Source organism: Macrobrachium rosenbergii, chromosome 49 (genome assembly GCF_040412425.1).
Source record: "Macrobrachium rosenbergii isolate ZJJX-2024 chromosome 49, ASM4041242v1, whole genome shotgun sequence".
Taxonomy (NCBI): domain Eukaryota; kingdom Metazoa; phylum Arthropoda; class Malacostraca; order Decapoda; family Palaemonidae; genus Macrobrachium; species Macrobrachium rosenbergii.
The window spans coordinates 27763606-27776105 of record NC_089789.1 but is presented as its reverse complement, the minus strand read 5'-3'; the positions used below and the strand labels follow the sequence as shown (position 1 = coordinate 27776105).

The 12500-nt window shown below is 36.0% G+C and overlaps 1 protein-coding gene across 1 annotated transcript in view; it reads right to left on the bottom strand.

Annotated features, from left to right (window-relative positions):
* Nucleotides 1–12500, bottom strand: part of LOC136832210 (vesicular glutamate transporter 1-like) — a 63313-nt gene that overhangs the window by 36647 nt on the left and 14166 nt on the right.

The following is a 12500-nucleotide window of genomic DNA, read 5'->3' as shown; positions in this document are numbered from 1 at the left end:
TCCTTAAAAAATATGTATTGAAAAAAATATATATTGCAAATTTCCTTAAGAAGTCACTGAATGACAAAATTTCCGAGTGGTTCATATATATACTAAAGAAGTTTATATATCACAGAATTAACTGAATTTGTTGAAAATTTCCTTATATATGGAATTTGAAAATTTCCTTAAAAAATACATATTGAAAAAATATATATTGAAAATTTCCTTAAAATGTCACTGAATGACAAAATTTCCGAATTTTTCATATATACACTAAAGAAGTTTATATATCACCACCATCACAGAATTAACTGAATTTGTTGAAAATTTCCTTAAAAAATATATATGGAAAATATATATATTGAAAGTTTCCTTTAAAAAATACATATTGAAAAAATATATATTGAAAATTTCCTTAAAAAGTCACTGAATGACAAAATTTCCGAATTTTTCATATATATCACCACCATCACAGAATTAACTGAATTTGTTGAAAATTTCCTTAAAAAATATATATGGAAAATATATATATTGAAAGTTTCCTTTAAAAAATACATATTGAAAAAATAGATATTGAAAATTTCCTTAAAAAGTCACTGAATGACAAAATTTCCGAATGGTTCATATATACACTAAAGAAGTTTATATATCGCCGCCATCACAGAATTAACTGAATTTGTTGAAAATTTCCTTAAAAAATATATATGGAAAAAATATATATTGAAAATTTCCTTAAAAAATATATATTGAAAAAAATATATATTGAAAATTTCCTTAAGAAGTCACTGAATGACAGAATTTCCGAATGGTTCATCTATACACTAAAGAAGTTTATATATCACAGAATTAACTGAATTTGTTGAAAATTTCCTTAAAAATATATATATTGAAAAAATATATATTGAAAATTTTCTTAAAAAGTCACTGAATAGCAAAATTTCCGAATGGTTCATAGAAGATTATACATCACCACAACCTTAGAATTAACTGAATTTGTAAAAAAAAAAAAAAAAAGAAAAAACTAATACGATGCAAGCCCCTCATTTAATCACTGGGACCAAGCACATCACCTGCTCACTTCCTAGCCCCCATTATGCATCATTGTTTTGTCATCCCGTCCATAAGTCATTTAGCCCCATTCCTCTTCCCCCCTGCGTGCGTATCTTGTCCACCCACCCCTCCGGCCTTTTCCGAAGTCACCTCCAGTTCAGCGCTTTTCAAAAGACTATTTTTCTGCCCGGTTGAGTCTCAGAAGACTCCTTGGGTTATGGCTGTCAATTTCATTTATGCTTCTTTATTGTGTTCTGGGGAGGCCCGAACGTCTCTTCTTTTTTATTGTGTTGTTGTCATTTGTTTTGTTCTTTATTTTGCTCATTCTTTTTTATTTGGCGTTAAAATTCGTACCTTATAACATTCAGTCAATACCAATCATAATTCATATTCCCTTTATAAGATTATGAAGAATATTAGTGTGATGAAATAGCATAAACGTAAATCAAACCTATCAAATTATATGTATCTGAATATGCGTGAGTGTTATGCATTCATAGCTCAAATAATCCTTGAACTTATATTTAGACTGAAAAAAATAATAATAAAGTGATCAATTATTGAACGTATAAAGCATTACAGATCTAGATTCCTGCATAATGTCAAGAATTTTTGTGGCTGCAATAACTAATGAGCTATATTTATCATTCTGTCCTGCATCTAACTAGAAATACTACTTTTCAGATCATCCGTCAGAAAAGTGCCTAGGAACTCTGGTACAGCCTGATTTTTGCTGATCTTAAGGTACCATTTATTCATTCCACTAAAATGCCTTTTGAATTAAGTATATGCGTTCTAGCCCCGTCACTTTGTACCTAATGATTCAAAATCTGCAATAATAATAAAATCTGAGTGGATCTTCTTTGTACCCCCTCGGGTGACAGCAGGGTAGGCATGACACAGCCACCCACCCCCTGCAAACCAGTTTGTCCGCCCAGGGTGGGGGCGGGGTAGGTAAGGGAACGGGAGGGTAGGGGAGACATCTACCCTCATCCTGCAAACTTGTTTGTCCGCCCCGGGGTGGGGCGAGGTAGTAGGGGATCGGGAGAGTTTGGGAGACGGCAGCGCCGGGTTCCAGCAAGCGTAGCTGGCGCCAACTTGCTCGTTATCAGTATTATGCCTCCATTCCTTGTGTACATTCGACAAGATTTAAATTTTTATCACAAAGGGGTAATCCAGTACACATTTCCGTCACTGGATATCAGACATTTCTAAAAATCCCAAGATACTGGGTTCACTGTTTTATCATGAAAAATAAGCTTCATATTTTGATGAGATCTTTGTGGTCTATTGTTTTACTTGCCCAAAATGCAAGATCGCGAAAGACGACGGAGTCCCCACAAAAATATTCAAAAATTCTTTTAAACCAAAAGAATATTTCTAATATACAAAATCGCTGCAAGAAGTAATCACTTTACTTTCTTACGTTAATTCTAATGTTGTTGCCCAGGAATCCAAAACCTGCTTACTCCGCATTCTGGAATTTCGACTATTGAACAGTGTTTCTTCACTGAACAACTGGTCTTTCTTTTAGAAGGAACTGATCTTCATTTCTTATTAACTGAATATTTCTATAAATTTTACAAATTATATGTTTTTAAGCTTTTAACCTATTGCAAATTATTCTAAAGATTGCAAATTATTCTAAAGACTGCATTCTTCTTTTTACATTTTGCATAATTTTACAGCCCTGATGATGAGACGTAATGGCCCCAAAATTCAGCCTGATGTACACAATATAACTCTGGTTGTTCTCTCTCTCTCTCTCTCTCTCTCTCTCTCTCTCTCTCTCTCTCTCTCTCTCTCTCTCTCTCTTTCACAGTTTCTAAACCAAGCCACGGTTCGAATCATGGCCAGCGCAGGAGCGTTTAACATTATGAGTTCCATTTGCACTCAAGCTGAGTCCCAAAGTTACAGAGTTATATAGATATATATATATATATATATATATATATATATATATATATATATATATATATATATATATATATATATATATATATATATATATATATATATATATATATATATATATATATATATATATATATATATCAAACCAGCTGGTCACTTTTACCAGATACATATGTAATTGAAATAGCCACAATGCCCTCTTAACATACACACACACACACACACATAAATACACTGGAATACCAACAAAAAAGTTACTTTACTCTTCCTTCCATGAACAATTCTATTTCCCCGCATTCTGAGCCAGTCTATGCTTTCACAGAAAGCACACATTCACGCCTCACATACCACTGGCATATAAATCTCGCCTGCCACTTCCGCTAACATTATTAGTTTTCGTTCAGGTCTTTCGAAAAAATGTAAAAAAAAAATTCATCCACGAACACACAGACATAAACAGAGAGACATAACCAACCACTTCTTCCTTCCCCACGCTGTCCTGTTCAACGCCTGGGGACAGAGAGGTCGTTAAAACCGGGGAGTTTCAATTATGACTTCATTGTACAGGCAAAACTGTATTGCATTTTCCCGCGGCCGTTTTTCCTCCTTCTTCTACTTCTTCTTCTTCTTCTTCTGCTCCAAATGAACAGTCTTTTTCGCACACTGCATTCTTTTAAGAGGCAAAGACGTGCCGTATCGAAAAGTTTTTCAATCACCAGACCCCTCTTTTCATTCATTTTTTTTTTACTCATCTCATACGTCCCTTTCTCATCGGATTGATTGCATTTTTTATAAATCTCTTGGCATAGCCTTGAGATGTCTTCCACTGGATTCGGTATGTAGAAACGAAGTAAGGAAGTGATAGCAAAACTCACTTACAAGTATGGATGAACAAACACTGACATGCAAGCTATTCCTGATGTATAGTGAATTAGATATTAAATTATATCTGACTTTAATGCTTATGAACATGAAAATTTGCACGTGTATAAGTAACGAACATATATATATATATATATATATATATATATATATATATATATATATATATATATATATATATATATATACAAGAGAGAGAGAGAGAGAGAGAGAGAGAGAGAGAGAGAGAGAGAGAGAGAGAGAAACAAGTCCTAGACGGTTATTTCTGCAAGTTGTTGAAATAAAGTGTTAGAAAAACCAGAATAGCTAAAAAACTGTTAATTCGTGGATCGTTAAAGCTGAAAATCCTTTGCACTTTCCGATAACATTTCTTCTACAAACAAAACATGGAAACAATGGATCAGTGTCCAAAGCTGACATAGGAAATATGGAAGTCAAAGAGAATGCAATCAAGGTTTATCATCACTTTTATTTACTTCGAGTTTGTAATCGGAAGAATGTATCACAAGAACCACTAATGGGATGACAGGCAGTAAAACCGGAGCATAAACAATCTCTTAACTAATGTCAACAATGTAAATAATGCAGACAACGGATGCGTGGGGATTAGGGAACAGACCTGGCTATGACTTGCCTTAAACACCTTTTAGCAGATTAGATTATGGCCTCTACATGAATTACCGCCATTAACATTCCAGTCCCTTGCAAGCCTTAGTAGTGATCGGAGAAGGGATCGAGCGAAAAGCCTCCCTATGTCGCCTTGTATTAAGTGCTTGTATGAGCACCAGAAACAAAGCAGGCGATATACGCCTTTAAGGTGCTCTGAATTAAGTGCCTAAATGCAGTACTAAAAACGTATGTAATTAGTGCAAATTGACATCCGACATCCCTGAATACGTTGATTCATTCCTGTTATGTATAGGACAAAGTCTAAAGATTACCGGGAATCCTGGCTCTTGGGAATTCCTTACGCAAGGTTTTTTTGAACGGTTCGGAACTATAAGTCGCAGAAACCAATTACTTAACAGCCCTTTGGCAGTGATGTCAAAGGCAAGGTGCGTATAGCAAGTGGAGAAATCAATAAAGGGTTTGTGGAGCTAGATGCGAAAAAAGAAAAAAAATTACAGTGACATCAAATGGGAAGGGGGATACTATTACCACCTGATTTTTTTTTACTTTGAGGCGAATTGCGTTCGGTAACGTCGGCCTCTGAAGGAAAATTAAGGAATATAAGAGCATCTCCATGGATAGTATGGGAAAATTTCCCGTCAAAAGTGTCAGAAGGAAATTGTTGAATGCCTTATTTCCAGTGCGTCGGAAAGTGTCAGGAATAAACATCTGAGGTGATAGAATTACCCTTAAGCCAGGTAGACCCAATGGGAGCGTGGAGAGACTTCGCCTAACAAACTTATCTCCGAACATCCTAATCTCAATGAAGTTCTTTTCCAAATCATGAACACTCACTCCGCGAAATCTACGCCACATAGAAAACATGACATTAGTGATTTCAGCGCCACTTGTACAGAAATGCCATTCGCGTTTCTCTCTAGCATAGTTTTTAAGCCACAATTGACCCTAATCATGGAAGGACTGACGTTCACTCTGTAAATATGATTTGTTTTTATGAAGATGAACTGATGGTTAATGTGATTCATACTGAAATGAAAACTGAACAATAGAGCTGTGCTGATACCAATATGTGTAAACTTTATCAACTATTCTTCTGTTATTTCATCTAAATCCCTGAGCATTCTCGGAGACTTTATTTTAAGTGAAAACTGAATTTTAGACTCAGAGAATAATGGGAAGGAAATCAAATGTCCATGTATCTAGTCGAGGAACTTGTGTATTTTCAGTATTGGTTGCATAATAAGTTGTAAAACTTTAAAGCAAATCCCTTCAATCATAGGGTGGCAACTGTCACCTATTTTACAATGGGGCCTTATGGCGTCAGCGGCCCCCTTAATGAAAACATCACAAGGAGAAACGGGTAGCAATATTCTATATACTGGAAAATATACAATAGAAATAGTTCATTCTCAGTGGAGAAAGAAAGTCTATAGCCATGACAATTGTTTCTGTGAATCACAGGATCATATGCATGTGACTAACAAACTATAAGTAACTCCAGCACTACATATAGCTAATTAGTCAAAATCTACTTTTATAGTGGTATCTAAACCAAAGGGCCAGGTTTGAATGATGGCCGAGGCAGATGCAGTTTTCAGTTGTAATTCCTTTGTACGTAGATTACTCCTAAATTATTCCCTGCATGTTGAACCATTACATTTGTCCTTGTTACCTACATCCAGTTCTCCATACTTCTGCCAAAACAACCATTACTTGTATAGATAAACCATTTTAATTGATGCATTAAATCTGCAAACATATAAAAATTTGATAATCCATTTCTTTTCCTTACTTGCTTTTCTTTTGAATAACACATTGTTCTTCCTTAACTTACTAAATCCTGCCAGATACATTTGCGTATAATAATGTGAGCATGATAACGTGTCGGCCTTGCTTGCTTTTTTCATTTACGTTTCACTTCAGTCTGCCTCGATTATCTCTAACAAGGACATATTACACCAAGCAGTAACCTAGAACTGAGAACTGGCTGGTTAAATCCTCAAAGGCTACTGGCTTTACCGACATGGCATCATCCGCCCGAAAGCTGTAAGCACTTGTCTTACCTTAAATTAAACTTGGAAGAGTAAGTTGCCTCTCCAAGAAAGGCAAACACAAGTATTGAAGGGGAAATAACATAGTGTTGTACAGTAGAGGAGGAAGACAGAACATTCTCATTTGCTGTTTTTGAGGAAAATTTAACCTATTTTTGCTTTACAAGATGCAGTGCAAAAGGAATAAAGATTTTTGCAGTGAGCATCAAAACTGTTCATAATTAGAGTTAAAACCTGGCTGCAAAACTACTATCTAATCCATTTTCAAGGATAGAGATGATGAGAAAATGTTTCCAAAACGACAGAATGTGGATATAGAATTATAACAACGCAGGAAACCGTTTCAAATTCTATTCGCACAATGAACCTACAAACTAATATTTTAGTGCCGCCTCGAGATAAGATTCAGCACTGTTAAAATGACTCTTCATTACCATATGAATTTACAACCAGAATTTCATTCATCAGCTGGCATTCCAGTGAAGAAGAAGGAGAAATGAGATACATGGAATACAGCTCCTCCTAGGAATCCAGGCGAGTTTTGGGGAAACGCCTCTTTGGAAGGGAAAGTGTTTTAGAATTGCGATGAATGCGGGAATTCCGAAGGCCTGTTGAGTAGGGAAAAATGGAAAGCTCTGATGGATTTGGAGTCGAGGTGTTAATCTCGGCGTTCTAATCCTCTCCCGGGGACCTTTTGATCCTCATTTATGCACCAGATTAGCTGATAGAGAAGTAGGGAGATTGGGGACTGGTCGCAGAGAGAGAGAGAGAGAGAGAGAGAGAGAGAGAAGACGCACAAGCCGACAGTTCGTGTAAAATAAGGAGAGAGAGAGCAAAGAAATAAAGCAAGATGAATGGGACTGTGAAATCTGGGGGAGAGAGAGAGAGAGAGAGAGAGAGAGAGAGAGAGAGAGAGAGAGAGAGAGAGAGAGAGAGAGGGAGCATTAGAGGAACCAATTTGTGAATCTAAAAATCACTTACCCATCGACAAAGACCTAACACAAGTCGATGAGGACCTTCAGGGGGTGAGATTATGGGCAACAGAAACTCAATTTCATCCTAACAATCGTAACTCTAGGGTCACCCTTGTATTACTTTAACCACCTCAGTTACCAGAGCCCCTTTAGAACGGCCAAAATAGCAGTGATCTCTTTCATGAGAGAGAGAGAGAGAGAGAGAGAGAGAGAGAGAGAGAGAGAGAGAGAGAGAGAGATATTAAAACCTTTATTGGTTGGTCGCTATGTCTATCTATTGTCTGAACTTGATTGGGAAATATCTGTTGTTCTTATCTTTAAGAATTGCCCCTCTCTCTCTCTCTCTCTCTCTCTCTCTCTCTCTCTCTCTCTCTCTCTGAGCAGATTTGTGTATGCACGTATATACTAAATTGCTGTTATAGATTTACGTGTCATACTCATAACATCCTCCATTTCTTATATCTATATAAAAGATTTTAGATTTTATTCTCTCTCTCTCTCTCTCTCTCTCTCTCTCTCTCTCTCTCTCTCTCTCTCTCTCTCTCTCTCTCTCTCTCTCTCTGAGCAGATTTGTGTATGCATTTATATAAATAAATTGATGTTATAGATTTACGTGTCATACTCATAACATCCTCCATTTCTTATGTATGTAAAAGATTTTATCCTCCATTTCTCTATCTCTCTAAAAGATTCTCTCTCTCTCTCTCTCTCTCTCTCTCTCTCGGAGAAAGAAAAGGAGGAGAAAGAAAGAAAGAGAGGCGTACTTGACACTCCCTCCGGAAATAACCCTGATTAAAACCCTGAGTCTCACTCTTAAGAGTTCCCTTCTGATTTTGTTTATCACGTGTCCTGTCTCGAACCTTAAAAAAAAAAAAAAGCCACTAGATGAAGAGACATGAAGCAGCGATCCAAAAAAACAAATGTAAAGGGATTCAGTCACCAATGAACATCTGTAAAAATGAAAAAACTAAAAGAAATTAAAGTTTTCCAGATGAAAGATAATATACAGAGGAACAGGCGCTATAAATAAAAAAAACTGTAAAAATTATCAAATGGAATATCAACAAGATTAGTATGAGTAACTTGTGGGAACAGCAGGTTAAGTCAGCATGTCCGACTTTAACGGTGAAACAACCGAGAATAACACAAGATCCATATATATATCATAAGGATTGTGTGAACAGGAAAAAATATCTAATATAGCTGAAATGATGTTATTACATGTAAAAGTCTATTTGATCCTATCTCCTCTTAATGTAACATTCCTTGTAAAAATATAATTTTAAAATATATACTATACATGTCGTAGCAATACTTGGAAGAATATGTTGTTCTGCCATAAAGTGAATCAAAAGAGAAAGGCCAATGAAAAAGTGGAAAATCAAAGCTACAAATGAATGGATGCTGCCTGACCTGAATGCAGGACTGGATCGATAGCGTGAGCATTCTGAAGAGAGGCTGCGTCGACTGAAGCGTGAGTGAAAAGGGTGAGTTAAGTTTGAGAATGGTGAGCACGTAAGGGAGCAATGAAGAGGTTGAGGACTTGAATGATGCTGTAGTTGATGGAATTTCAAGTTTGGCGTTGCAGTATGGTAGGGACTCGTATGAATTAGTGGTTGGACACCCCAAAGGAGCCGGGTAGAGGAATTATTGCTCCGCTGCGAAAGCATAATAAACATAAAACAGGCAGTTGTAGGAATTAAAGTGGCATGGCATTATATGAACTGAACTGAATATAGAATTTAGACCAAAGGCCAAGCACTGGGACCTATGAGGTCATTCAGCGCTGAAACGGAAATTGACAGTAAAAGGTCTGAAATGTGTAACAGGAGGAAGACCTCGCAGTTGTACTAACAATCAATTGTTAGGAGAGGGTTGAGGAAAGTAAAAGAAACGAAAAGGGTTGTAGCTAGGGGCCGAAGGCACGCTGCGAAGAACCTCAAGTAATGCCTACACTGCACCGCACGAGGTGCACTGACGGCACTACCCTCCTACGGGAGCCATTATATGGGATGGAGAACGACAGGATTTTGGGAAAACAGATGCCACAACCACGAAGGCTTTGATAAGGAGAGTTGTCCAGTACGAAAAGAGAAATAAAAGAGTAGATTATAAATTATGTAAGAAAAACAAATGGGATAAAACAGCTCTACTAAGAAATGAGAGCGATGTGCGCCTCCCAGGAAAAATGCATTTGAACCAAATTTGAACGTATGAAATATCAACGCTCGATTACCTGAGTGGGAAGAGCATTCCGTAATTCTGTAGTAAATCTTTTTTTATATATTCTTTTATGCAGTGTTTATTACTGCCCATTTTACTCTTTCTTCGTAATATTCACTCCTTTCTGTTATTTGTAACACGAATTGCTTCGTTGTTTTTCATTGTCCGTAAAGTAAACAATTTTTTTCCGTTAGTTCTCAGGATCCTGATGTGTTTGTCCATCAACGTTAAATGCAAAAAGCTTATTATTACCTAAACTTATCCCCAAGGCAAATTGAACACAGATATGGAAAACAGTTAGCGAATAACGAATGCCGGTACATTTATGACAGAGATATAGAAATATTTGAATTCAAAGCGTAGGACCTAAATTAGATTATCATTTGGAAAACAAAAACCTATTAAGAACTCAGGCAAAGGCATACATATGAGGGGCAAACCTAAATGATCACTGCTACAGCATTTTACAAACCAGCTCCGTATATTTGAGAGATGATGTTCAAGAAATCCACACTTCATTGCATCATTGCAAACGCCGATCAGAAAGGGAGAAAGCTGCTTTCCCGTTTTTTTTTTTTTAGTTTTCTGTAAAAGAAAACTATTGTGCCGGCTTTGTCTGCCCGTCCGCACTTTATTCTGTCCGCATTTTTTTCTGTCCACCCTCAGATCTTAAAACCTACTGAAGCTAGAGGGCTGCAAATTGGAATGTTGATCATCCACCCTCCAATTATCATGCATACCAAATTGCAGCCCTCTAGCCTCTGTAGTTTCTATTTTACTTAAGGTTAAAGTTAGCCATAATCGTGGTTTTGGCAACGATATAGAATAGGCCACCACCGAGCCTTGCTTAAAGTTTCATGGGCCGCGGCTCATACAGCATTATACCTAGACCACCAAAAGATAGATCTACTTTCGGTGGCCTTGATTATACGCTTTAACGGCTGTGCAGAAAACTCGATTGCTCCGAATAAACTTCGTCTCATATTTTACTTGTTATTGTTTCATTCCAGTCGCTAGTTTTTTTTCATGCTCGTCATTCTGATTCTTTTTCTCCTCTCTTATATCCTATTCTTCTCGTTCTCCCTCCTCTTCTTCTTCTTCATTCGTCCTGGTGGCGCTGACGGAGGCCGGAAATTCGGTGTGTGATGGATGTTATGCGGTCTGATTTATAGGTTCCCGCCACCACTTAAAAGGACGAGAAATGAAGCCGCTTCCTCCGAAGGAGATTTGTTAGTTTTTCCTTTTATAATATTTAGATTCACTGTGGTTTACACTTTGTTTGGTGTTGTTTAGTCTGTTCGTACGATTGCACATTCATTTATATATTTCGTTAGTATTTTTGCTGAAGATTTATTATGACAATTCATTTCATTGTAATTTTATTGATTCTCATCCCTTGTCGATTTTTTCAGCCTGATGATGAGGTTTTATACCTCGAAAGCTCGTACAATAAAAGAATGTTCTTCCTGGTCTTGGCAATATTATTTATCATTAAGCTTACAATATATATAAAATATATATATATATATATATATATATATATATATATATATATATATATATATATATATATATATATAATTTATATATATATATATATATCTATATATATAATTTATATATATATATATATATATATATATATATATATATATATATATATATATATATATATATAAAGTAGGTTTGGCCTTCCAGCTCACCTGGTCTAACAGGAGCCTAGCAGACAGTATCACGTTCTTTTCTAATTGGGATTTGGAAAGGACATGTCCAGGGCATCTCCATCTACCTCTTGTTATTAACTTACATATGGACCTTCCGTTATTTCCTTACGGTATTAAATCTTTCCTGTAATTTGACTTCTAATATTACTCTTCAAGTGTTATTTTCAAAATGATTAAATCATATGGGTATAATAACACAGGTCGTACTAGATGTATGCAGTTCCGGTCTATTTGATTTCCAAACCTTATTCAGCCTGTCCATTGTCTGATTAAGCTTTTTTAGTCTTGCACTATATTCAAGGAAGTGAAAGCAATCCCTTTAGTATCAAACCCAACTCGAATAAATTTGTCGGCCGTGCATTCAGCTGCATTGAGCACAATAAAGACAAGAGGAATATGCACTCCTTCATTTCCGGGTACAATAGGCAATCTATTCCCTTGGGAATCCCCCATTCAGCCAACAGGAAAACAAAAGGCCCAAAGTCTGCGCTGATGTAATGAGACTTTAAACTTTATTGCTGTGGAGAGTTGCTACCGAACGTTAGATAGAGGGGTCCACCTTTCCGGCAGTACATGGTTTCTAAGTATAAATTAAGAAGTGTCTTCAGGTATTTCATCTCAGGATTCTCCCACTTCGTAGCGTACAAATCTCTAAAGAAAAATCTCCCTTTAACTTTCATAGCTATATAAAAAATACAAATTGCAAGTAAATGAACAGTTATCTATGCACAAGATTCGTTACATTTTCTTTAATTCAGGATAATTTGTCGATCCTCGTTACAGATTTTCATTTATATTAATAAAATAAATTTGTATTTAATCTGAATACTTTTTATTATAAATTTATCAATGTTCCGGTATAAAATAAAATATTTAAAGTTATAACTTTCCTGAAATCAAACTCTCATAGACAACTCTTAAATATTCTGGTAAAATGTAATAGAAACTTGTATAGACCCGCACAATACAAATTATGTCGTTCACTGATAATGGTTTACATCGCATTGATAATTAATAAATAAAATAGACCGTCATTCCAATCTTGCAAACTGCCTACTGTTTCATTAACT